This window comes from Salarias fasciatus, chromosome 20 (genome assembly GCF_902148845.1).
Source record: "Salarias fasciatus chromosome 20, fSalaFa1.1, whole genome shotgun sequence".
NCBI lineage: Eukaryota > Metazoa > Chordata > Actinopteri > Blenniiformes > Blenniidae > Salarias > Salarias fasciatus.
In genome coordinates this window covers 33,919,803-33,943,767 of record NC_043764.1, presented here as the reverse complement: position 1 = coordinate 33,943,767, position 23,965 = coordinate 33,919,803, and the positions used below count along the sequence as shown (strand labels likewise).

Genomic DNA, 23,965 nt, shown 5'->3' with positions numbered 1-23,965 from the left:
CATTTCAGGTCGTAGCGGTACTTGGTGTGCTATGGTACAGAGAACAGTCTGAGGATGATGACTTCAAACTTGAAGCAGAGTTAATTAAGGATTCCAAAAGGTTTCAGAGTTGTTTGATTTTTAATAGTAGTTGTACTGTTCTTTTCCTCTCAGCATCAACGTGTACAGCAGCATGGACACAGCGGTGCAGTGTCTGCAGACGCTGGTGAATCCCGATTGCTCCCCGGTCCTCTGCCTCCAACACTTCCTGCGATTTCTCTTAGCTGGACTGGCCAATGGAAAAGTGGCTGTTTATCACAAAAGCACTGGAGGTAAGAGCTGAAGAGCAAATACCACAATGAGGCAAATGCTACACAAATGAAAAGGAAAAGTTGGAACTTCAGCTTGCAGAACAAGTGACATTTCTTAGCTTCACAGATACAGGAAACTTGAAAATCAGCTCTGAATATCCAGTGTCATTTGACTCAGAGTTTGTACGGTGGTTTGGTGGATCAATTGCATTGACTGTAAGGAAAAACAGTCTCATGATTAGCAAATCCATAAAACATGTATGTAGTTGTAAAATTGTGCATACATTACATCAGTGCTCAGAAAATGGCGGCCTGCAAACAATAATATCTGGCCCGCCAGATGATTTTGAAAATCTGAGGCAGCTGCTTCGCGGAGGCAGTAACACTGTCCATTAACTTGTTAAGTGTCCACACTAGAGTGGGGGTGCTGGTGGGGCTGCAGCCCCCCTGGTGGTAGCTGCAAGCTGTTGCACCTTACATTAGCCTTGACTGTAAACTTAATTAACAGGAAAGGTTGTTATGGACGGACAGTTCAGTTCTGAGAGCGGCGGCTTAAAGAGAACGAGCAAAACATTGTTCCAGTAGATTTAATTTCTGGGTTTCACATGGCGTCTAACTGCTCTGCTTGTTGTCTTATCATCATCTTGTTGTTCAGTGATCATCGTGTTGCTCTCAGGAGTGAGGGTCGCTCAGCTGTGAGGCGTTCAGGTTCCAAAGTCAGGTAGTTTTCAGATCAGAGGTCTTGTCAAACATTTGTAAATACGCACAGTTGGCGCTTCTGTATGGTCGTTTCTGAGGAAAAGCGATCGTTCACAACATTGAAATGGAACTTGTAGGAGCCATTTATCATTTCTTTAATTTAACCACCAGAGGGAGCAGGATGGGTGCAGGCACACCCAGCGATAGTGGGGGACAAACGGGTCTGTTGTCCCGGGCCCAGGGCTGGGGGGGCCCAGAACTGGGCCCTCATTAAATTCAGGAATACATTTTCAAAAACTTTCGCAATAATTGGCCTATTGGTGGAGGGAAAACCTAACATTTAAGTTACATAAGTGACTTTTATTTGTTTTCCCTCTAATTGTCCCTGAAATTGTGGTTAAGAACTCCCCCCACCCCCCACTTCATAGCTGATTTTGCCACAAACAAATATTCAAAGTGTTTTTTATTGAATTTTCATATTTAAACAAATATGACTTATATTATAAACAAGTCTAGACAACAGGATAAGACAACTGACAATGCAACGGCAATACAAAGACAGACACGTCTACCTCCAGACATTCAAGAAAAAAAAAAGAAAAAAATTTTATATGTGTGTGTGTGTGTATATGTGTATATATATATATATATATATATATATATATATATATATATATATATATATATATAATTAGCAATATAGCGAAGTGAGGGGGGAGAAAGAAAAAACAAACAAAAAAAATCGGGGGGTGTTGCCATGCGATTTATTTTGAAGCAGATGGTGATTTGTCTTTGAAATAAATAAAAGGCTGCCAGACCTTGGTGTATTTCTTGGCGTTGCCCTGCAAAGTAAACCTAAGATGCTCTAATTTAAGGTGTGTTAACACTTCCTCCACCCATCGTTCATAAGATGGCGGTGTTACCTTCATCCAGTTCAATAAGATCAATCTCCTGGCCAACAAAAAAGAAAATGCTATAGCTTTCTTTTGAACAAATGTCAGCTGTGCTTCCTCTGGTGCCACAAATGGCTGTCAGGGGACCAGGCTCTATATTTTTGTTGTAAATTGATGAAAAAGTTCTGAAAATTTTGTTCCACAATTGTTTTAGCTTGGGACACAACCAGAACATATGACTTATATTGGCTAGTGGCTGTTTACATGTAGGGCAGGTTGGATCAGCCCCCTGATACATTCTTGCTATTTTATCCCTGGATAAATGCAGTCTGTGTAAGACTTTAAACTGTATCAATCCATGTCTCACACATACAGAAGAAGAATGTATTAATTCCACTGCCCATCTCCAATCGTTGTCTGATATGCCGAACTCTAACTCCTCCTCCCACTTTGTTTTGATACAATGCAGGGATGGAGGGGCCACCTCCTGGATGTCTCCATAGAGCACACAAACCTTCCCTTTAAGAGTTGGATTCATGTCTAATAGCCCATCCATCCACCCACTTTGTGGTAATTCAAGGGATGGGGAATATGTCTTTTTCACAAAATCTCGGACTTGAAAATATCTGAAACTAGAATTGGCCCTCAGAGAGGCAGACCTCCGCCACAGCTCAGATCAGTCACCAACAGCCGTAAGAACACCAGATATAATCACACAACATTGTGATGGGAGCCGAGCGCTGCAGCGTGCGGTGCCTCTCTCTCTCACCCTCTCTCCCAGTGTGTGTGTGTGTGTGTGTGTGTGTGTGTGTCTGTTTATCTGAAAAGGAAAACCGAAAAGCAACATAATTTATGTTATTTTACTTCATTTTAATTTGAAAATTGACCGGATTCTCTCATATTTTCCGTTCCTGACTTCCTGTGTGGTGCGATCTGCTCCGTCCAGCTTTACAGCTGGCGGTCCACGGCGCGAGCCGCGGCCCTCCTGTATGAACCGTCAGAGAGGTTAACGGGGCGCCGATCTGACAGTCGGTGAGCGGCGCTTCCACTTCCGCGTCGGAGGCGGTGCGTCCTGTGAACCAGGCGTTTGTCCCCCCTGTCGGCGGGCCTGCCCAACCATGTGAAAGACTCCCTATCTCTCAATGATAAAGAATCCTTTAAAAAAACTCCTGGATCCAGACAGTGATCCGGATCATCACCAAAATTTAATCAATTCTAATTTAGCCCAAGACCCACCTTTACACTAAGTTTCATTGCAATCCGTCCATTACTTTTTCTGGGGTCTTGCTAACAAACCAACAAACCAACAAACCGACATGATTACATAACCTCCTGGTGGAGGTAATAATTAGTCATTATTAGTAATTAGTAATAATTAGGGAATTCCATACTCTTTCTCCTATTGAGCAGCAAACATGAATACACCGTCTTTAAAGAGATTTTTGACACATTCTACCCCAGCTCTATGCCATTCCCTAAAAGCTGCATCTCCAAGGGCCGGGGAAAACAAATGATTGCCAGATAGGAGCAAATAGGAGGGCATTTTTAACATTTTTCTCCCATACTACAATGAAACATTAACTTTTTTTTCTCTCTCAATAAACAAGAATTCCATTACAAATATAATTGTGAATTGAGGACCATTTATCTTTAAATATGTCAGTTTTCATTTGCAGTCTTGCAGTTATCTGCTCCATGTGATATACTTCCTTCAGTTTGTTCTTCCATTGTGTGATGCTGGGGGGTTGAGGTTTAAGAGAGGAGGCAGTAATCCTTTTTCGTTCCAATCAAAAGTAATATTTTTAATTGAGTTCTGTTACAGTGTGGTATAAAATTAACTGGGAAAATTCCCAGAATTATTAAATTTGGTTCTAATGGAATTTTGATACCCAAGCAGTTTATAATTTCACTCTGAATGTCTTTCCAATAGTTTGTTAATTTGGGACAATCCCAAAATATATGAGTGTGGTCCCCCACACCACCACAACCCCTCCAACATCGGTCTGAAGTTTTATCAAATTTGGATGTGACAAAGGGAGTTCTAAAAAATCTAATTTTGGTTTTCCATTCAAACTCTCTTAGTGTTGGGCTGTTTGTTATTTTATAACCCTCCTGCATTGTTTGCTCCCAATCCTCATCCTTGATTATTATGTTCATTTCCAGTTCCCATTTTCCTTTAATGTGCTTTGTGTCCTCTGTTCTGTCACCTTGCAATATTTTGTAGGCATATGAGACATATCTGCTATTAATTGTCGTTTTGATTATAGAGAAAAAGAATTGTTCTATGTTAGAGGGTGGGGGGCTTGTAGGGATGTCAAATAATCATGTTTATGTAGATAGTGTCTTAAAGCGACACTAAGGAACTTTTCAACCTTAATAAAACATTTTAATATCTTTTGTGATGATACATCGACTTACAACGAGTTGAATGACCCCTCTGTCACGGGCTGAGGGCATCAGTATTGCTTTCACTTGGACTAAGAAACTGTGAGGAGGGTGGTAGGAACCCTGCACACGGCATGCGTCACATTATGATATAACATCGTTTAGCCACCATTAGATCTATTACCTCGTCGCTATCCGTCCTTCACACAGCCACTGGAAACAAATGCAGGCGAGTTCAGTCCTACAGCGCGCCAACCGGAGCAGCATTTTATGACGCCACGCACTAGTCCTCATGGGAACTGTAGTATTTGTTCAGGCAAAACACTACCGCTTTTGTCCACTGGCGCCGCCAAAATCAACGGAAACTGAAAGTTCCTTAGTGTTGCTTTAATTGTAAATATTTATAAAAAATCATTGGTTGGAAGATTGTATTTTTGTTGGATTTGCTGGAAGGTCATTAAATTCCCATTATCTACCAATTGACCCAACATCGTAAGGCCCTTTTCAGCCCGAGTTTTTAATCCAGATGAAGGAAGAAACTCAGGATTGTGATGAATTTGAATTAATCTGCAAATCGAGTTAGGGAGATTTAGTATCTTTCTTATATTTGACCATGTAGACAAAGTAATTTTGACCCATTCATTTGTAATTTTTTTCTTCTTTTGTGACCATGCATCTGGATTTATGAACAGAATCGTACCAAGAGATATGTCTTTACAATCACCTTGTTCCATCCTACACCAAGTGTATCCTCTTCTTCTTGACGAACCCATGCCACCATGGATAGAAGTTAAGCGGCAGAATAATAATTTCTTAAATTTGGAGGATTCAATCCTCCAAGTTCTTTTGGGCACATAAGGGTTTTAAGTTTGATTCTTGGGCGTTTATTCTGCCAAACAAATTTTGAGAGCCATTTATTAAGCATAGTGAATGTGGACATTAGAATTTTTATAGGTAAGGATTGAAACAAAAAAGCAACCTGGGTAATATGTTCACTCTAACTGTTTCTATTCTTCCCACAAGTGAGAGGGGTAAGATTTCCTACCTTGTAAGATCTTTTTTAATTTCATCCAAAAGTTTACCATAATTAGCTTTAAATAAGTGTGATATTTCAGGGGTAATTATAATTCCAAGATATCGAAATCCTTGATTAGACATTTGAAAATTAAATTTACTTCTAAGATTTGTTGGCCACTGGCCTTTTAACATCATTGCTTCTGATTTTGATTTATTTGATATCCAGAAAATTTGCCATAATCTTCGAAAATGTTTAAGAGGGGAATAACAGAAGTTCCTGGATCACTAATGTACGTTAAAATATCATCAGCAAAAAGAGATATCTTATGTTCTTTCTTATTCCCATCCGTAATGCCTTTAATATTTTCATTCATCCTGATTGAAGCTGCGAGTGGTTCAACATTAATTGCAAACAACAGGGGACTGAGACAGTCACCCTGCCGAACACCTCTTTCTAAATAAAAGAAATCAGAGCAGCTCCCATTTGCCCTGGCACATGATTTAGGATTTGTGTACATTATTTTAATCCAGTCCACAAATTGGGGATGAAACCCCATAACTGCCAAAGTTTTATACAAAGAACTGCCAACTGACAGTATCAAAAGCTTTCTGTGCATCAAAACTAATTAACATTGAATTCTTATTAGAGGTCGACCGATAGATCGGCTGGTCGATGTTTTTGGCTGATAGATGGACTTTTTTAACATCGGCATCGGCCAATGTTTATAAATAAAAAGCCGATTTTTGATCAGGCACCCGTAAGGCCAGCTGCCGGTCCTGATGGAAGGACAGAGTGGAACTGTGGAGCAGTATATCCCCTAAGTTGTTGGTCCCACCCGCCGTTATTCCAAAGCAGAAGAAGAAGAACCGCAGAGCGGAGCCGAGCTGAGGGGAGCGATCCCCGGCTAGACTGCGCTCCCAATCTGCTGACTAAAACAAATGGTAAGAGCTTTGTCTTGGCAAGAAAGAATATGCAATGTTGATTTAGCCTTTAAAAGTCTTTACTGGGTCATTATCAAACTGTAAAAGTTAGCCGCTTGACTTTCAGCATCAGGCTCAAGCTGCATCATGCATGCAACTTTGTTAGCATATAACAGCGGCTGAGTCGGTGGCTTCTACTGCTGAGCTCCGGTCTATCCCTCCGCGGAGCACTGCGCTTGTGCAGATCTGTGTGGATCAAAACGTTATTTTAATGGATTGAAAAGAAAACACGTCTTTTAAAATGTTTTATAATCATTAAGATTTACTTCACGTGCTAATAGGCCGTCCCCTGGACCACTGGAAGGAGGATTTTGTCCACTTTCGTCAGTCTGACTCTGATTCCTATTGACTTCCAACAATTGAGCTGCATCTTAGCACCCGGATTAAAAAATATGTCTGCTATAATTTGCTAAAGTTATGTGCGTGTAGATTTTGCATCGAGACCTCCTTGCATAGTCATAATTACACAGCCAGCTGCAAGTATCTCTCCAGTTGCACCTTTAGCTGTGTCCTCCGTTTCTTCCCAATCAGTTTATAAACTTAAATCCAGTACAGTGATGGAAGCTAAATTTCTTATCAGCACTATTTATTAATTAGTCTTGGTTTGATCCTGAAATGGAATATAGTAGTTCAGAAAATCTGTGTGAAAAACGCATGTTGTGTAAGATTACTCACATTTCATATACTGAGTGGGGTAAAAAAGCTAAATATTGTCTATGTTATATTATCTATATTATAATTAAGGACATCAAATTGAACAGTCATTTAAATGTTTAAATTCTTAATTATTTTTTTCACACAATTATCCATTGTAATGGTATGAGCTTTTTTTTTTTTTTTTTCTTGCAGGCAATGGCTGCACAAACCAAAAACCCTATATGGGATCATTTTACCCAGCCAATGCCAGGGAAGGCCAAGTGCAATATCTGTACCAACACAATCAGCATGGGAGCAGCAGATGTTCAAAAGAAAATGAATACATCAAACCTGTGGAGTCACTTAATGAGTCGTCACTCCCCGGCATACCATGAGGCAATAAAGAAAAAGGATGAAAAGTCCTTATCAGTTTCACAACCACAACAACCTACACTAGTTCAACTACTTGATGCCCAGAGAAAATGGGGAAACAATGACCCAAAGTCAAAGAAGTTTGACAAACTGATAGTTGAAATTCTTGCAGACGGAGTGGCGTCATGGATCATGTGACCGCCCATAGCAACCGTCCTCAAGGGGGAAAAACTACAGCCTCCCGCAGTTCACTGTGCCTTGTGCGTTGTGGTTTTAGGTGTTATTGTAGTGTAATTTTACATTTGTTCAGTGCGTGGAAGGTCTTGCCGGCTATAGATGGCCCACACACACTACGACCAGCTTTTTGGGGACAGTTTGGCCCGATATAGGACAAAACTGGACATTGTGGGTGTTAAAGTGCCTCTTCAGACTCCCTGCTGACGAGTAGATGACGGTATGTGGGATTTTTTTTAGCAATTCATCTGTGAATCGGCACTGTGTGAACAGCCGTCTGCTCCGCTCCGTCTGTGTGTATCATTACCTCCTGCAACTAAGTAGTATCATAGCATCGTGTACAAAGCGCCGGTCAGTTTACGTTCAAGTGTCATTGTGCTGTAAAAAACAGTGAACACCGGACATTTTCCTGAATTTATAAAACCCGCCGGACGCCCCGGACAGGACGGAAAAAGTGGACATGTCCGGGAAAAAGAGGACGCTCGGTCACCGTCTCCATACAGCCCAGGTTAGAGGAGGAGACAGTGCAGGAGGAAGAGGAGGAAGAGGAGGAAGAGGAGGACAGGGTGGGAAAGACAAAAAAACACTGAAAAGGTATCAGGAGTAATAAATACATACCTGAAGTAAAATGAGCGGAGCACGCATGTGTAATGAGATCTTGGATGCCATAGGTTGTTGTGGAGAGGGGTCAGACCATTTTCTGAATTCGATGTCGACTTTCTATTTATAGCTTGCAGCCACAGTCGGCGCGTTTTGGGTTCCGTACTCTCACTCGGTATCATATAAAATGATAGAGGAGGATTTTTCCTTTTATTGTTGGTGCAGCCGACCACACAACAACTTTTAACCATTTTAGAACTTCCCCCGTATTGTGCGTCTTTACTCTGTCTAAGCGAGCGGAGACGACGGCTTTCCCCTTTGCACTGGTTGCTATGGGCGACGGACCCGGATGTTGGCCAAATGCCCCGATGTCCGTCTGTATGAATGATTGCCACCGATAATCAGCCATTCACTGTTGTAGATGATTCTGGTTTCAGGAGACTGATGGAACATGCAGAGCCTCGGTATAGCCTTAAATCTGAAAAATACTACCGTACTACTGTCTTGGAAGAAATTCACAAAAAAGTTCAGCAGAAAATTCAAGAACTTGTGTCTTCCAAAGAAAAGGAACCGTTCCTGTCATTTACAACAGATTGCTGGTCAGGGGACACAGTCTCTGATGAGCCTCACGTGCCACTTCATCGATGAGAAGTGGAAAAGGAAGCAGGTTGTACTGAATGTCAAAGCAATGACGGGCTCGCACACTGGTGAATATATAAGTGAGATGTTTTTGGCAATGCTTGAGCAATGGCATATACAACCTGAGAGAGTTTTTTGGTGCTAAGAGACAGCGGAGCTAACATGGTGAAAGGGCTCAAGCTTGCTGAAGTAACAGATCTGAGTTGCTCAGCTCATACCCTGCAGCTGGTTATTAATGAGGGAATAGCCAGCCAGCGAGCTATTGTTGACATCATAGCTAAGCTAAAGCAATGTGCAACACATTTCAATCATTCCATCCTGGCAAAGCAACGTCTGCAGAAAATTCAATCTGACCTCGGCCTACCACTGCACAGCATATTACAAGATGTGCCAACACGCTGGAATTCTACACTCCATATGATGCAGCGGATGCTGGAGCAAAAGCGAGCCTTAAATGTTTACGTAGGAGAATACGGAAAGTTCACAACACTAAGTGCAGACCAGTGGGAGTTGGTTTCAAATGCCATTGACACACTTGCACCTTTTGAAGAAGTTACATTGGAGATGAGCCACTCAGAGTCCTCCATATCATGCATCATCCCAAGCATTGCTGTGCTTAAAATGATACTTGGAGCTGAGGGCCCTTCTACTCGTGGAATCAAAACACTGCGCCAAACTATGCTGCAAAGTCTTGAGAAGAGATTTGCAAAAATGGAGGATTCAAAGATATTGGTACTTTCCACCCTTTTGGATCCAAGGTACAAGGCCAATGTTGTGTCTGCAGCCACACAGGGCACAGTGCAGAGGTGGATACAGGAGGAACACTCATCGTTGTCTGCTGTCTCTCCAGATCCACATGAATCCACAGACTCAGACAATGGTAAGTAGTAGCATATTAAGAGTTGTCCTAAATAACAGTAAACCAGAAATGTGTTGCTAACTATTACATATCTACTCTGTATGTCCACAGATGATGCAACCCAGCCGAAGCAAAAAAGAGTGGCTGCTGAGGTGGAGGAAAGGCCAAGGCCTGGACTAGTTGACCAAATGTTTGCTAATATTCTGCAAGCAAAATCTCCTGATGAAACTGCACAAGAGTCAGACATCTCATCCCAGCCAGATCAGTACCAGCGTGAGCCACTGATAGATCCAAAGACTGGTAACCCGTTGGAATGGTGGCAAAACAATGCTGCTCGATTCAATCTACTTGCACCCATTGCCCGAAAGTTTCTGTCTGCACCCCCTTCTTCAGTTCCCAGTGAGAGAGTTTTTAGTGAAGTGGGGAATATTTACACTACAAAAAGGAGCAGACTCACAGGAGAAAATGCTGAAAGACTGTGTTTTCTGCATTACAATCTTCCTCTTCTTAAATATGAGTATTGAGGAAAGATTCAGACTCTGAGTTTCAGAGCAAAGAAAACACAGTTTACATGCACAGTTATTTTGAAAATCTTGGTAGTGTAAGTGTAGGACACTGTAAATAAGGTTTTTTTGTGAAGTGGGGAATATTTACACTACAAAAAGGAGCAGACTCACAGGAGAAATGCTAAAAGACTGTTTTCTACATTACAATCTTCTGCTTTTTAAATATGAGTATTGAGGAAAGATTCAGACTCTGAATTTCAGAGCACAGAAAACACTGTCTACATGCACCGTTATTTTGAAAATCTTGGTAGTGTAAGTGTAGGACACTGTAAATAAGGCTTTTTTTGATAAATGTTTCAACTTAATGTTTACGTGTTTATCTTTGTATGATACTTTACTTTTTCATGTTGCATTTACATAAAGAAAGATTTATTAAGGCACGGAGGACAGTTGATCCAAAGAAATTATTGTTAATGCCTACTTTAATTTTTAACTGTTTTTTTTCATGTGAGTTTTATTTAAAGATTTATCATGCTTAACTGCACTAAGTTTTAATTTTTTAGCTTTTGGAAGTGTTCTTTCCATTCTGAGATAATGTTCATCTCTGATACTTGAATGAACAATTTGCACTAAAACCACTTTTCTGTTTACAGTTTGATGGGGTAGTGTGCTTTACACTGTGGTACCTGAAGTTAAGATACTTGAATAAACAATTTGCACTGAAATCACTTTTCAGGTTACTTTGTGATTCTATTTTTTTATTTTATAAAGTTTAAGTGTTTTAGAAAAAAACTTTGAAATAGTTTAGGTATTTGCACTGAAACAAAATGTCACTCAGGTTACTTTTTGGATATTGTACTTTTTGTGTTCAGTTTAAGTTAAAATAAATGCTAAGGAGTTCTACTATTGTAATAGTAGTATTTAATTTCTAACATGGGCGTTTATACTTTTGGTGGCTCACTTGTGTTTCATAATCAGTGTTTTTTTTTTTCTTACATATAAGCATATTGGCCTTGAATATCGGCTTCCAAAATCGGCCTTAGATATCAGCCATCGGCTGAATTTTTTAAAAAAAATCGGCATCGGCCTTTGAAAATCCCATATCGGTCGACCTCTAATTCTTATTATTATTCTTGGCCTGTGTTACGATGTTTAGAGGTCTTCTCATGTTATTGGCAGTCTGTCGACTTGGGATGAAACCCGTTTGATCTGGGTGAATGAGGTTTTGAATATGTTTTTGTACCCTTTTAAAATACTGGTCAGCAGCTTTAGGTCATTGCAAAGTAAGCTAATTGATCTGTAACCATCACAGTGTGCTGCTTCTTTTCCCTCTTTATGAATGACTGAAATTATGGCTTCCGACCATGATGCAGGCATATCACCTTTCTTAAGTGTGTAATTGAAAACCTTAGTCAGCAAAGGCAATAAAACATCAATAAAACATTTTTAGAATTCTCCAGGAAGCCCATCAGTTCCTGGAGATTTATTGTTCTTCAGTTTTTTAATTGCCTCTCAAATTTCAGTCTCGGTCACATCTGAAATCATGTTTGTTGCTTCTTCTCTAGACAGTGAAGGAAGATTTAGACCCCTGAGAAAGGTATCACACTAAAATTCACTTGGAAACCCATCAGGGCCCGGTGCTTTGCCTGTCTTCAGATTCCGAATCACATTCTCTATCTCTCTTGCAGTCACTGGGCCCTCTAAGCTATCCCTATCTATTCTGTCCAGAGATGGCAGTTCCATAGTTTCAAAAAACTTACTTACTCGCTCCCTATCGTTTATTTCTGAACTATATAAGTCTTTATAAAAAGACTTAAATGTATCATTTATACCTTTTTGATCTATTATTTTGTTTCCAAAGTTGTCCCCTATTTCTACTATCAGGCCTGCGGCTGCTGATTGCTCTAGCTGATGGCTGAGGAGTTTATCTGCACGCTCACCATGTTCGTAGTAATTCTGTCTCGATCTGAAATACAGGTCTTCCTCATGCTGCCCTGTCAAGACAACATACTCTGAAGTAAAATCCCCTTTCTATGTAGCTCCTTGGAGGGTGCCATAGAACGTGCCAAATCAACTTCCTTTATTGCCTTCATTAACTCCACAGTACGTTTCATTGTTCTTTTTCTTTCGCCAACATTGTATGAAATTATTTGTCCTCCAATATAAGCTTCTAAAGATTCCCACAGAGTGCCATTGCTTACTTCGTTAGTATCATTAAGTTCTAAGAAAGAGACTATTTGGGAATTTACAAACTTAACGAAATCGCCGTCTGCCAATAACCTGGTGTTAAGACGCCATATCCGCTGAGATGGTGTATTCTCAGGGAAGCTGAGTTTTAATATGACTGGACTGTGGTCAGATATCACTATTTCAGAGTATCTTATATCTTGCATTATGGAGGTCAGTTTGTTGTCTAATAGAAAATAGTCAATTCTAGTGTGCGTTTGATGTGGTGCGGAATAAAAGGAGCACCACAATCTCCATGGATCAAATACGCCATAAGCCTCATAGAAAGAGTTAATGCATTTTGTTCATTTGCTTAATATACTGGGTGTTATGCTAGAGCAGTCTAAAATTGAGTCCAGGACACAGTTCAGGTCTCCCCCTAGAATCAGATTATGTGTATCCAAATTTGGTAAATTGAAAATAGGTCCTTAAAAAATTGAACATTATCCCAGTTGGGTGCATATATGTTTACCAATACTACTGGAATATACAGTTTTAACGTGCATTTTCAACAGCGATGTCGGCTTTCTATTAATAATGCATTTTATTTTATACAGCGTTTTTCTGGACACTCAAAGACGCTTTACATTGCATTCTTCATTCTCTCCATACTGGGTGGTGGTAAGCTACTGCTGCAGTCACAGCTGCCCTGGGGGGGGCAGACTGACGCCATCGGCCCCTCCCACCACCAACCATTCACTCTCACAACTTTCATACTAGGCAAGGTGGGTGAATTGTCTTGCCCAAGGACACGACAGTTTCACGCCTGCGGGAGCGGGGATCGAACCGCCAACCTTCCGGTTATGAGACGACCCGCTCTACCATCTGAGCTGCTGTAGCCCCGACAGTATTGAGTAAACAGGTTTCATACGTGTCAAGTCCTCCAAGTTTTTGTGCTGCTCTGGACTTGAAAAGAGCGTTCTCTTCGTATGGATGTGGCAGGATTCCACTCAAAGAAGAAGAAGAATTCAAAGTTTTCTTTTTCCAATTCTTTTATTGTAGATAAATCTTTGGATCTGATTTTATTTTAGCTAAACCTTTAGCTGGTTTTTTGTTCCTTTGGGCTTCTTATTAGGCTTCTCTTTAGGTGAAAAACCTTCAGGAAAACAAAATATACCAATTACTCCTGGGAATAGTATTTAGACTTTTTCACAAAAGTAATGAAGAACTAACAATGATCTGGCCACAAAGTACCAAGCAATCCTAACAAAGGTAGATTCTGAATATTAAATTTACTTATCAGTTTAAGGTAGCAAATAAATCAAATGCTTTTCCTCACAATACATTAACTTAGTTACTTTTCAGTGAATTTTAACTTAAACTTCATCACCTCAATTAAATATTAATGAAAAGAAAACATTAAACTTAAAGTTCTCGTTTGCAACTGGAGAGTCCCAGGCGCTTCTGCATGCAAACATTTCTTCTTGAAACAGTCACTGTTCTGCAGCTCTTACCGGCTGTCCATCCAAGTTGAAGAGTTGTTTGCACAAGGTGAAATCCAAGGAAGAGCAACTTTCCTGATCATTCCCAGAGAGCTGTGCTCTCCCCTGGTCCGTCTCCTGCTTCAAGCAGGAAGGCTGTGAAGCAGGTCGTCTCTCCACCCAGCTGGCCAGGGGCATCAGTCAGGTGATAGGAATCACCTGCTCCCTCTCCTTCCCGATGGGGGATGGGAGGCGGAGCCAGCTCGCAGCCAGTTTTGACAGAACAATACGTGTTGTTTGGGGGAGAGAGCGATGGATCTGGCAGCCTCCTCTAGCGGACCGCCGCCGGACCGGAGCCAGTGTGAGCCCGGCATAAATACAACATTCATTTAATTGTACTGATAACAGAACAAGCATGTCAACTGCCAGGATTTATTGTGGCTATTTTCGTCTGTCAGGTCTTTAACTTCCTTTGTCACACTCAAATTGTGTATTTTTTATTTATTTATTTTTTCAACTTGTGTTATTTATAAATGTTGTTGTGTTGTCTGTCAGAAACACTCTGGGATGTGGACCCGGGCAGGTTTCTGTCTCTTGGCTCTGAGTCTGTCTGCCCCCTGCTGACAGTTGAAGAGAGTGTGTGGGCTGGCTGTGGAAACTATGTCACCATCATCCGGGGAAGCAGCCTAAACACACAGGTATAGTGTCAACACATTCACCAGAAAGCAAACTCAACAGCAGAAAGGTCATTTTGAAACCAAGGTATTCCAGCACAAATAATTAAGGTAAATTAAAGCCTGATGTTCGGCTTTTTCGGAGCAGCTCTCACTTCCCCGGGTGGCACAGACTCTGTCTGTAAGGCCTCATTCTCACACACGCGGCTGTGCGGCGCGGATCTGCCTGGATTTGCATGGTTTCTGCACGGAAAAGTCAGACCTGCATGCAAACAGATCAGTCCTTTCACAATCCACACATGGCCTGTTCAAATCCGCGCGGCAATTTCTAAATAGAAATCAGGTCTATTTTTCTGCGTGGACTTGAGCAGGCTGTGCGCGGTGTCCCGTTGAAACCAACGGCATAAACACACCTCGTGTCAGCTAGGCTTTCTAAGCATGCATTGAGCTCATGTCTGCTACAGACTGCTCTACACAAGAGGCTTTCGCCAGTGTTCTGGTCCGTCTGTTTTTCCGTGCGGCTTGGAGCGGAGTCCCATTGAAAACAATGAAGACAGTTCCTAGCAGGCCATTGCCGCAGACAACCCGCTCACGCAGACCGCACTGGTGAGAAAGGGATGCCTGAACACGCCGCTCCAGCGCCCACGCCGTTTACGCGTCCGCCCCGTGCTGCACGGTGACCGCGTACGTGGGAATGAGGCCTAACACCCGGGGAAGTGAGAGCTGCTCTGAAAAAGCTGAACATCAGGAAAGACCCGGCGTCTGTGCCATCACCGGTGAGATGCTCAAAGCCGGCGGCGATGGTATGGTGGAGTGACTAACCCACCTATTCAACCAGGTGTGGGAAACAGAGCAGCTGCCACCGACTGGACCAGAGGGTCATCCTGACCTTCTGGAAACGTAAGGGTGATCGGCTTGTCTGCGGAAACCACAGAGGCATCACCCTGCTCTCCATCCGTGGCAAGGTCTTCACCAGGATCTGGCTTCACCGTGCCCTTCCAGCGACCACAAGCCGCCGCCGTCCCCAGCAGGCTGGCTTTATCCCCGATCGCTCCACAGTCGACCACATCTCTGCCGTACGTCTGCTGATAGAGAAGACCCGTGAATTCCGTAAAGACCGCCATCTGTTTATCATATTCATGGATCTGAAGCCGCCTTCGACACCGTCTGCCACTCCTCACTGTGGAACATCCTCCAAACCCTCGGAGCTCCGCCCAAGACCATCGCTCTGTTCAAGCTGCTCTACAGCAGAGAGCTGAGTCCGTATTAACGGCATTGAATCCAGCTGGTTCACCATCTCCAGCGGCGTTCTCCAGGGCCGTGTGGCTCCTGATCTTTTTACTGCATCATGGACCATCTGAGGTCCCAGGTCTGCAGGCGTCCCCGGAGCGTCCCTCAGCAGCGACCACCTGACGGACCTGGAATACGCTGACGACACCATCCTGCTCAGACAGCCTGCAGTCAGCTGAGACGCTCTGGCTTCACAGTGAGGAGGAGCACAGCTCGGCTCCAGGGGAGCCGGACTGAAACCAGGTCCATGCATGTCGGTGATGGACCAGATCCACCTCCCATGGAAACCGGGAGCGACATCGTGGAGCCTGTCAGGAACTTTGTGTATCTTGGGTCCATGCTGACAGACAGCGGGGACCTAAAACCAGAGATTGACCGCAGACGAGCCCTGTCAGCATCTGCTCTGCAGTCCCTCTGGAAACCACTCTGGCGGCACCAGACCATCTCACACAAGACGAAGCTCCAGATCTACAAATTAGCCGTACTCTCCATCCTGCTTTATGGCTCAGAAACGTGGCCTCTGAATGACACTCTGGCCGCCAGAACCGATGGTTTTGATAGCAGGGCTCTGAGAACCATGGAGAACATCAGGTGGCCCCAGCGAGTTTTCAATGAAGTGCTCAGAACTGCACAGGCCAGACCCGAGCATCTTCAGTGTGTCTGAAAGTGTCAAAAAAACAGAGCACAAAACACTCAAACATTGATCCGAATACCTCATAAGTTTAAAATACATTTTGTCTCAAACTGTGTCAAAATATAATGTGGTCATGTCATGGTGTGATGGGTGCAGTGGGATTTGAAGTGTATTGAAAAACACAGATATGAGAATATGTTAACCTTTCTCTTTCTTTTCTTTTTATTTAATATGCTCACAGTAGATTCTGGTGAAGTAATTTGTCTATTAAAAGTTTCCCCCGTGTGTGTGTATGTATACACACACACAGGTCCCTGTGTGTGTGTGTAAGGTCCCTGTGTGTGAGTGTGTATACACACACACACACATATGTCTGGGTTTTCCTATGTTGTGGGGACAAAATGTCCCCACAACATAGGAAAACCAGGCACAATGTCATTTGTGGGGACATTTCTTGGATCCTAATGAGGGGAACCAGTGTTTTCTTGACCATGTTGTTGTTATTGAAAAAAGTCAAAGTGCAAAAACATTTCGTTAGGGTTAGGGTCAGGGTTAGGGGCTAGACATGAATGGGAGTCAGTGGACGGTCCCCACAAGGATAGAAATACAAGACCGTGCGTGTGTGTGTGTGTGTGTGTGGGTGTGTGTGTGTGTGTGTGTGTGTGTGTGTGTGTTTCAGAGTTTTAAAGCCCACCCTGAGCCCGGATGCAGTGTCAGACTCATGGTGTGTTCAGGCAGAGGGGTGTGGATGGCCTTCACTCACAGCTCGTCCATCCACCTGTTTCACACCGAGACTCAGGAAATGTTGCAGGAGGTCAGCCTGTCCGCCCGGACCGCTCATCTGTCACCAGGCAAGGCTCGATGGACTTCCTGTCTGTAGTCTTTGGTGCTGCTTGAAGCCTCTTGGGGTACTGGAACTATTTGAGAACAGAATTAAATTATTAACACAATGCTGAATTTCTTGACCTCATTTTAAGAGCATGAATTTATTTGTTTTTTTATAAAGAGATCTAACATCTTACACAGTTTTTACATTTCCTTTTTACTGAGCGCAAACTTTGGGTGTAGTGTAGTTGCTTTTTATCAAATCACCTCCTGAAGAAAACTGATCAACATCTTCAAGTACAATATAGGAAATGAACATTATAGTGAAGCTAAACACTCTCACCATCAAACCAAAGGAGCCTGTATTCTATATAGCCTATAGTATTCTGTTGCCTTATAGATGAAATTGGAATTTCTCACAGCTTTTATCTTAAAAGCTACTCTACATTTATTCTTGTTGAATTCATAAACCAGAGTTCTATTCCATCCCCCTGATTGCCAGAAGGCAGTACTGAAAGCAGTGAATGTTCCTTTCACCTATGCACAGTTCCAGTATGCGCACCAACACCAGCTGCACTTTCATTCCACTTCTTCTATCACCACTTCTGTTTCCACTGAATAGTGTTTGAATGGTGTTCGGAGAAGACTGAGTTACCATACATTTTGCCTTTTCCTTGTAAAACTCAACATCCTTTTGTTTGCAACCAAGGAAGTGTAAAAAGCGTGTGTAAAAAGATTTCCGTCTCCAAACATACCGTGCCATCTTTATTTCAACAGACAGGCCGTGTGCAGGGTTGCCAGATCTGACTCACTGTTTCCAGTTCAAACGCAAACGTAAAACCCCCTCAACTCAGTACTCAACTCTTTTCATAATAAAAAATAGGCCATAAACGACCAACTGCACCAAATAAACAAAGATGTTTATTAACACAGCACAAACAGAGCAATCAGGCAACAGCTGACTCAGACATATTCTTTTGTAAACAACTTCTCCACTGCTAACATGAAACGTGATCAACCGAACTTCTACATCCTGCTTACTGGAATTAAATTACAGTAATAGTTATTTAATTCCAGCCCAACATGTTAAAGGGGAACGGTCGTTTTTACAATCTGGACCTTATTTCACATTCATAACAACAACATTTACTCACCCGTTTGACTTTCGTGTGATTTGCAGTTGGTTCTGAGATAATTAGCTCCTCCCATATCCATATAACGGCAGCGGGCGGGGCGCCGACGTGCAGCCGTTACAGACGCTCTTTTCTCTTATGTTTGTTGTGGGGTGGTAGATACATGTAAATTTATTAAGTCAGCATCACTTAGCGCTATTGGGAAGTCTGTAAACCGGCGAGATTCAGCAACTCTCCGGGAGCGCTGAAGCGATGATGTCATCACACTGCGCCGTGGCGCACATTCATTCTGTTTGTTTACATGGAAGAAGCGTCTCTGCTCTGCAGTCAGACCACGGCATCTCCATCGGCGTTTTTAGGCAGTCAGAGTTTATTTTCAGCTGGTTGTAACTTTGGTACAATGGTTCCAGTGTGCATATATCCTGCTGTGAAAGTGAAATGACCAGCTGGACGTCACTGAGCTCACAGGCTCCCACTGCGTGACCGGGATTTATTGAAGCTATGGCTAATAGCGCTCAACACGGACCCCAGCATCAAAGTTCAAACTTTACCACATTTGGATTATCGGGTGTGTAGTGCCCACTTCACATCGGAGGACTTCTTCCCAGTTCAGGAAAGAAATGAAGGCCAGAAGATCCAGAGAATGAACCTCAAAAAGAATGCCATCCAGCGGCTGCAGGAGGAGGACAGGTCGAGGTAACGTGATGCTAATAATATTCATTTTTTTCTTTGACATGCCGTGGTCTGACCGCAGAGCAGAGACGCTACTTCCATGTAAACAAACAGAATGAATGTGCGCCACGGCGCAGGGTGATGACATCATCGCTTCAGCGCTCCCGGAGAGTTGTTCAATCTAGCCGGTTTACAGACTTCCCAATAGCGCTAAGTGATGCTGACTTAATAAATTTACATGTATCTACCACCCCACAACAAACATAAGAGAAAAGAGCGTCTGTAACGGCTGCATGTCGGCGCCCCGCCCGCTGCCTTATATGGATATGGGAGGAGCTAATTATCTCCGAACCAACTTCAAATCACACGAAAGTCAAACGGGTGAGTAAATGTTGTTGTGACGAATGTGAAATAAGGTCCAGATTGTAAAAACGACCGTTCCCCTTTAAAAAGAAGCCTCGGCCAATCCGGCAACCCTGGTCACATAACGTCAAACATGACGTCCACTGTGGAAGTGTGGAGAAAGAGTTTCCATGACACTTTAGTGACATAATTCTTTATCAACTCGCCTGAAAAACCACTTTGTGTGCTTCCAGGCCGGGTGTGCATATCTAGCCTTCTGATGTGCCTCGGTCTGCTGTGGGTGGGGACCAACCAGGGGATAATCCTCACCTTCCCAGCACCCACGCTGGAGGGAATACCCAAGATCACAGGTTGGTGCAATTCACTGCAGTCCGCATCTCCAATCAGTTTGTTTAAATGATTTATTGATGTGAGTCTGTCTGTGAGAAAGACCCTGAATCCACATTAGCTCCCAGTAGCTGAGGTTAACAGGTTAACATTGAAGCAGGTTCCCCTGAAATCTGACACTGTCCTCCCCTAAAAAACACTGCTGTGGTTGTTAACTTATGTCCTCAAATTATGACCAAGAGTTACGTTTTAACATCAAGTGCCTCCTAGTGGCCATAATGTCACAGACACCATGGACTGATGGAGGGTTCTTTAGTCTGGAGGCCTTCCTCCAGACTAAAGAACATCAACAAGCCGATCAGGTTCCGCTCTCGCTGTACCGTCAGCTTTCTGATTCTGTCTCACTCCATCAAAAAACTCTCTCTGTCTCCCTCTCTTCAACTGTCAAACAAAAACTCCAAGGTTTAAAGGCTTATTGTGATAAGCCCCTCCTACTGGACAAACGTGTGTCCTGTCCACAGTCAGAGCTCGCTGCCCTGTCACACACTGCGAATTGAGGAGATTCATATGTTCTGTGTGGATGAAATTTGAGGAAAAGAGGAATTCATTCTGCTCTGAAAAGTGTCAGATCCCTTGTATTGAACTCCAGGTGTACTGAGAGTCCAAACTGAATTTAAATGAAGCTCGCAGACAAACTCATGATGCTCTGTTGTCCCCCTCAGGTAAGGGGATGACGTCTCTGAATGCTCACTGTGGTCCGGTGGACTTCCTGGTGTCGGCCTCCAGCAGTCTGTCCTCCAGCCGTCTCAGACGGGAGTCCATCATGAGTGGAAACGAGGGGGAAGCACATGAAGAAGATGGAAGAAGAGGAGGTGAAAAGGTGGAGAATATCTCTCCTCCTTCACAAACTCCTCCAGCGAACCCAGAGAAGCCAAAGTGTCCTCTGCTGCAGTACCGCCTCCATTCCACTGGCCACCTGCCAGGGAAACTGCTGACCACGCAGCAACAGGACGCTCCCAGAGCTGCCCCCATGTCTCCGGAGCACAGCCCAGAGGACGGCTCCATCTACCAAGTGAGCCAGGACCCTGATGTGTGGCTGAGAGGGCGGAAAGAAGAGGAGGTCACCTCCACAGCCATCTTCTCTGGTGGCAAAGGATCCTGCCGAGTGGGACAGGAAGTCCCCACAGGGATGTGCTCAGACAGTGAAAACACACTCCTGGTGTGGCAGCTTCCTCTCACCGGGACCAAGCAGCAGGGCTCCGGACCAGCTGAGAGCAGCAGCCCCGAGACCTGGCTGACCTGAGACCTGACCTGAGACCTGACCTGAGACCTGACCTGAGACCTGACCTGAGACCTGACCTCAGGCTAGACCTCAGGCTAGACCTCCGACCAGACCTCAGACCAGACCTGAGACCTGACCTGAAACTTTACCTGAGACCTGACCAGACCTGAGACCTGACCTGAGACCTGGCCTCGGGCCAGCCCTGAGACCTGGCCTCGGGCCAGACCTGAGACCTGGCCTCGGGCCAGACGTGAGACCTGGCCTCGGGCCAGACCTGACCTGCTTGCATCATTCATTCAATATTCTCCATCTGTTTTAAATCAGTTAATCACTCTGTCTGCATTTATGTGTATTATATCAAAAACATTACATCATACCTTTTCAAATGTTCTAATTGTTTTTCTGAAGATTATGATTTCAATAAATAATGATACATTTTAACACAGGAAAAAAGACTGCAGCCCTCACAAATATGTTTACAGTTTGGGTTGAATAGTGAGTGTGTGCGTGTGTTCCCTATATGATCCTTGTATTGTGGTCTTAAATATTACTGCAACAGGATGAGCGTCACACAGTCCTTTAGAGCAGGGGTGGGGAACCCTGGTCCTGGAGGGCCGCAAACCTGCATGTTTTCCATGTCTCCCTGCTTCAACACAGCTGATTGCAATGAGGCTCGTTATCTGGCTTTCTGCTGGACTTGGCCATGAATCTTGATTCGATTCAGGTGTGTTGAAGCAGGGAGGCATGGAAAACATGCAGGTTTGCGGCCCTCCAGGACCAGGGTTCCCCACCCCTGCTTTAGAGGAGCTCCAAAAAGTCACTTAACCATTTGAGGCCTAGCTGAGACGTGAAGCCTGTTGTGACCTTTGGACCTCTGTTGCTCTTTTGCATTGATTTCAGAATAATACATGGATGCAGTCAGCCTCGTTATCAATATCTCTTCCTCAACTTCTTCCTGAAGTCTACAAATTTAATCTAGTAAATGGCCATCTACAGCCAAATTGAGGTTTAAGAACTGCGACTGATTGGCTCAGGGACTCCAGTTCACATTCCAGTTTGAGGTGTGAAGATTCTGCAAAAGTCAATTCATTAGAAAAGGTGGAGCGACTGGTCGAGATTCAAATACAGAAAACTAAGAAAAGCAGAATTCTTTTTATAATACTTCAGATGTGCAGCAATCTTGTACTCAGACTTGGTCACAGCCACTTAGCAAATTTTGGAGTTTAATTTTTGATAGAACTTATTGTCAGCACAAGATGGCGCTGTGTTCGGCCGTGTCCCTGCTGCAGTGCTCTCTTGCTTCATCAATGATTTTCCTGGTGATTTATTTTGCCTTATCAACCTTACCAGGCCTTGGCATTATCGCACCTGCTGTCAGACATAACCAGGATGCCTTGCTCTAAAGTGGAGGGACAGATGGACAACTTGTGTTACCTGGAACAGGCAGAGACAGATTTTCCCTACAGAACTGGACTGCTCCACGTTACCACCTAGCGCTAGGCGAAAGAAGGGGCTTTGTCCTCCTTCTGTGCCTGAATATCCAGAGCCGGTATTCAGGTCCAGATGAGGAAGTGGTGGTCCTGTGGACATTCATCCTGGTCCTGCAGGTTCAGAGATCCAGTGACGGAGTGGTGCTTAGGGCCATTTCCAGTCTGTGGGTCAGATTGGGACTCATCTTCATCTCTGACCAGACTTCATCAGCTCAGAGCGCTTGCATTCCTCCTCCCCACGGGTGTGCTCTGTGTCCAGCAACCTGTCAGGTGTGTCTGTGTCTGGAGGCGTGCTCTATATCCTGTGCCATCAGGTGTGTTCTGTGTCCTGCCAGGTGTGTTCTGTGTCCTGCCAGGTGTGTTCTGTATCCTGTCAGGTGTGCTCTCCTGCCAGGTGTGTTCTGTGTCCTGTCAGGTGTGCTCTCCTGCCAGGTGTGTTCTGTATCCTGTCAGGTGTGCTCTGTGTCCTGTCAGGTGTGCTCTCCTGCCAGGTGTGTTCTGTATCCTGTCAGGTGTGCTCTGTGTCCTGTCAGGTGTGCTCTGTGTCCTGTCAGGTGTGCTCTGTGTCCTGTCAGGTGTGCTCTCCTGTCAGGTGTGCTCTGTGTCCTGTCAGGTGTGCTCTCCTGCCAGGTGTGTTCTGTATCCTGCCAGGTGTGCTCTGTGTCCTGTCAGGTGTGCTCTGTGTCCTGCCAGGTGTGTTCTGTATCCTGCCAGGTGTGCTCTGTGTCCTGTCAGGTGTGCTCTGTGTCCTGTCAGGTGTGTTCTGTGTCCTGTCAGGTGTGCTCTCCTGTCAGGTGTGTTCTGTGTCCTGTCAGGTGTGCTCTCCTGTCAGGTGTGTTCTGTGTCCGGTCAGGTGTGTTCTGTGTCCGGTCAGGTGTGTTCTGTGTCCTGTCAGGTGTGTTCTGTATCCTGTCAGGTGTGTTCTGTGTCCTATCAGGTGTGCTCTCCTGTCAGGTGTGTTCTGTGTCCTGTCAGGTGTGCTCTCCTGTCAGATGTGTTCTGTGTCCTGTCAGGTGTGTTCTGTGTCCTGTCAGGTGTGCTCTCCTGTCAGGTGTGTTCTGTGTCCTGTCAGGTGTGTTCTGTGTCCTGTCAGGTGTGCTCTCCTGTCAGGTGTGTTCTGTGTCCTGTCAGGTGTGCTCTCCTGTCAGGTGTGTTCTGTGTCCTGTCAGGTGTGCTCTCCTGTCAGGTGTGTTCTGTGTCCTGTCAGGTGTGCTCTCCTGTCAGGTGTGTTCTGTGTCCTGTCAGGTGTGTTCTGTATCCTGTCAGGTGTGTTCTGTGTCCTGTCAGGTGTGTTCTGTATCCTGTCAGGTGTGCTCTCCTGTCAGGTGTGTTCTGTGTCCTGTCAGGTGTGCTCTCCTGTCAGGTGTGTTCTGTATCCTGTCAGGTGTGTTCTGTGTCCTGTCAGGTGTGTTCTGTATCCTGTCAGGTGTGCTCTCCTGTCAGGTGTGTTCTGTATCCTGTCAGGTGTGTTCTGTGTCCTGTCAGGTGTGCTCTGTGTCCTGTCAGGTGTGTTCTGT

General features: G+C 44.1%; 1 pseudogene; it reads left to right on the top strand.

The window, feature by feature from the left end:
• Positions 1-21,094, top strand: part of LOC115407490 (rho guanine nucleotide exchange factor 10-like protein) — an 81,817-nt pseudogene extending 60,723 nt beyond the window's left edge.
• The last annotated feature ends 2,871 nt before the right edge of the window (positions 21,095-23,965 follow it).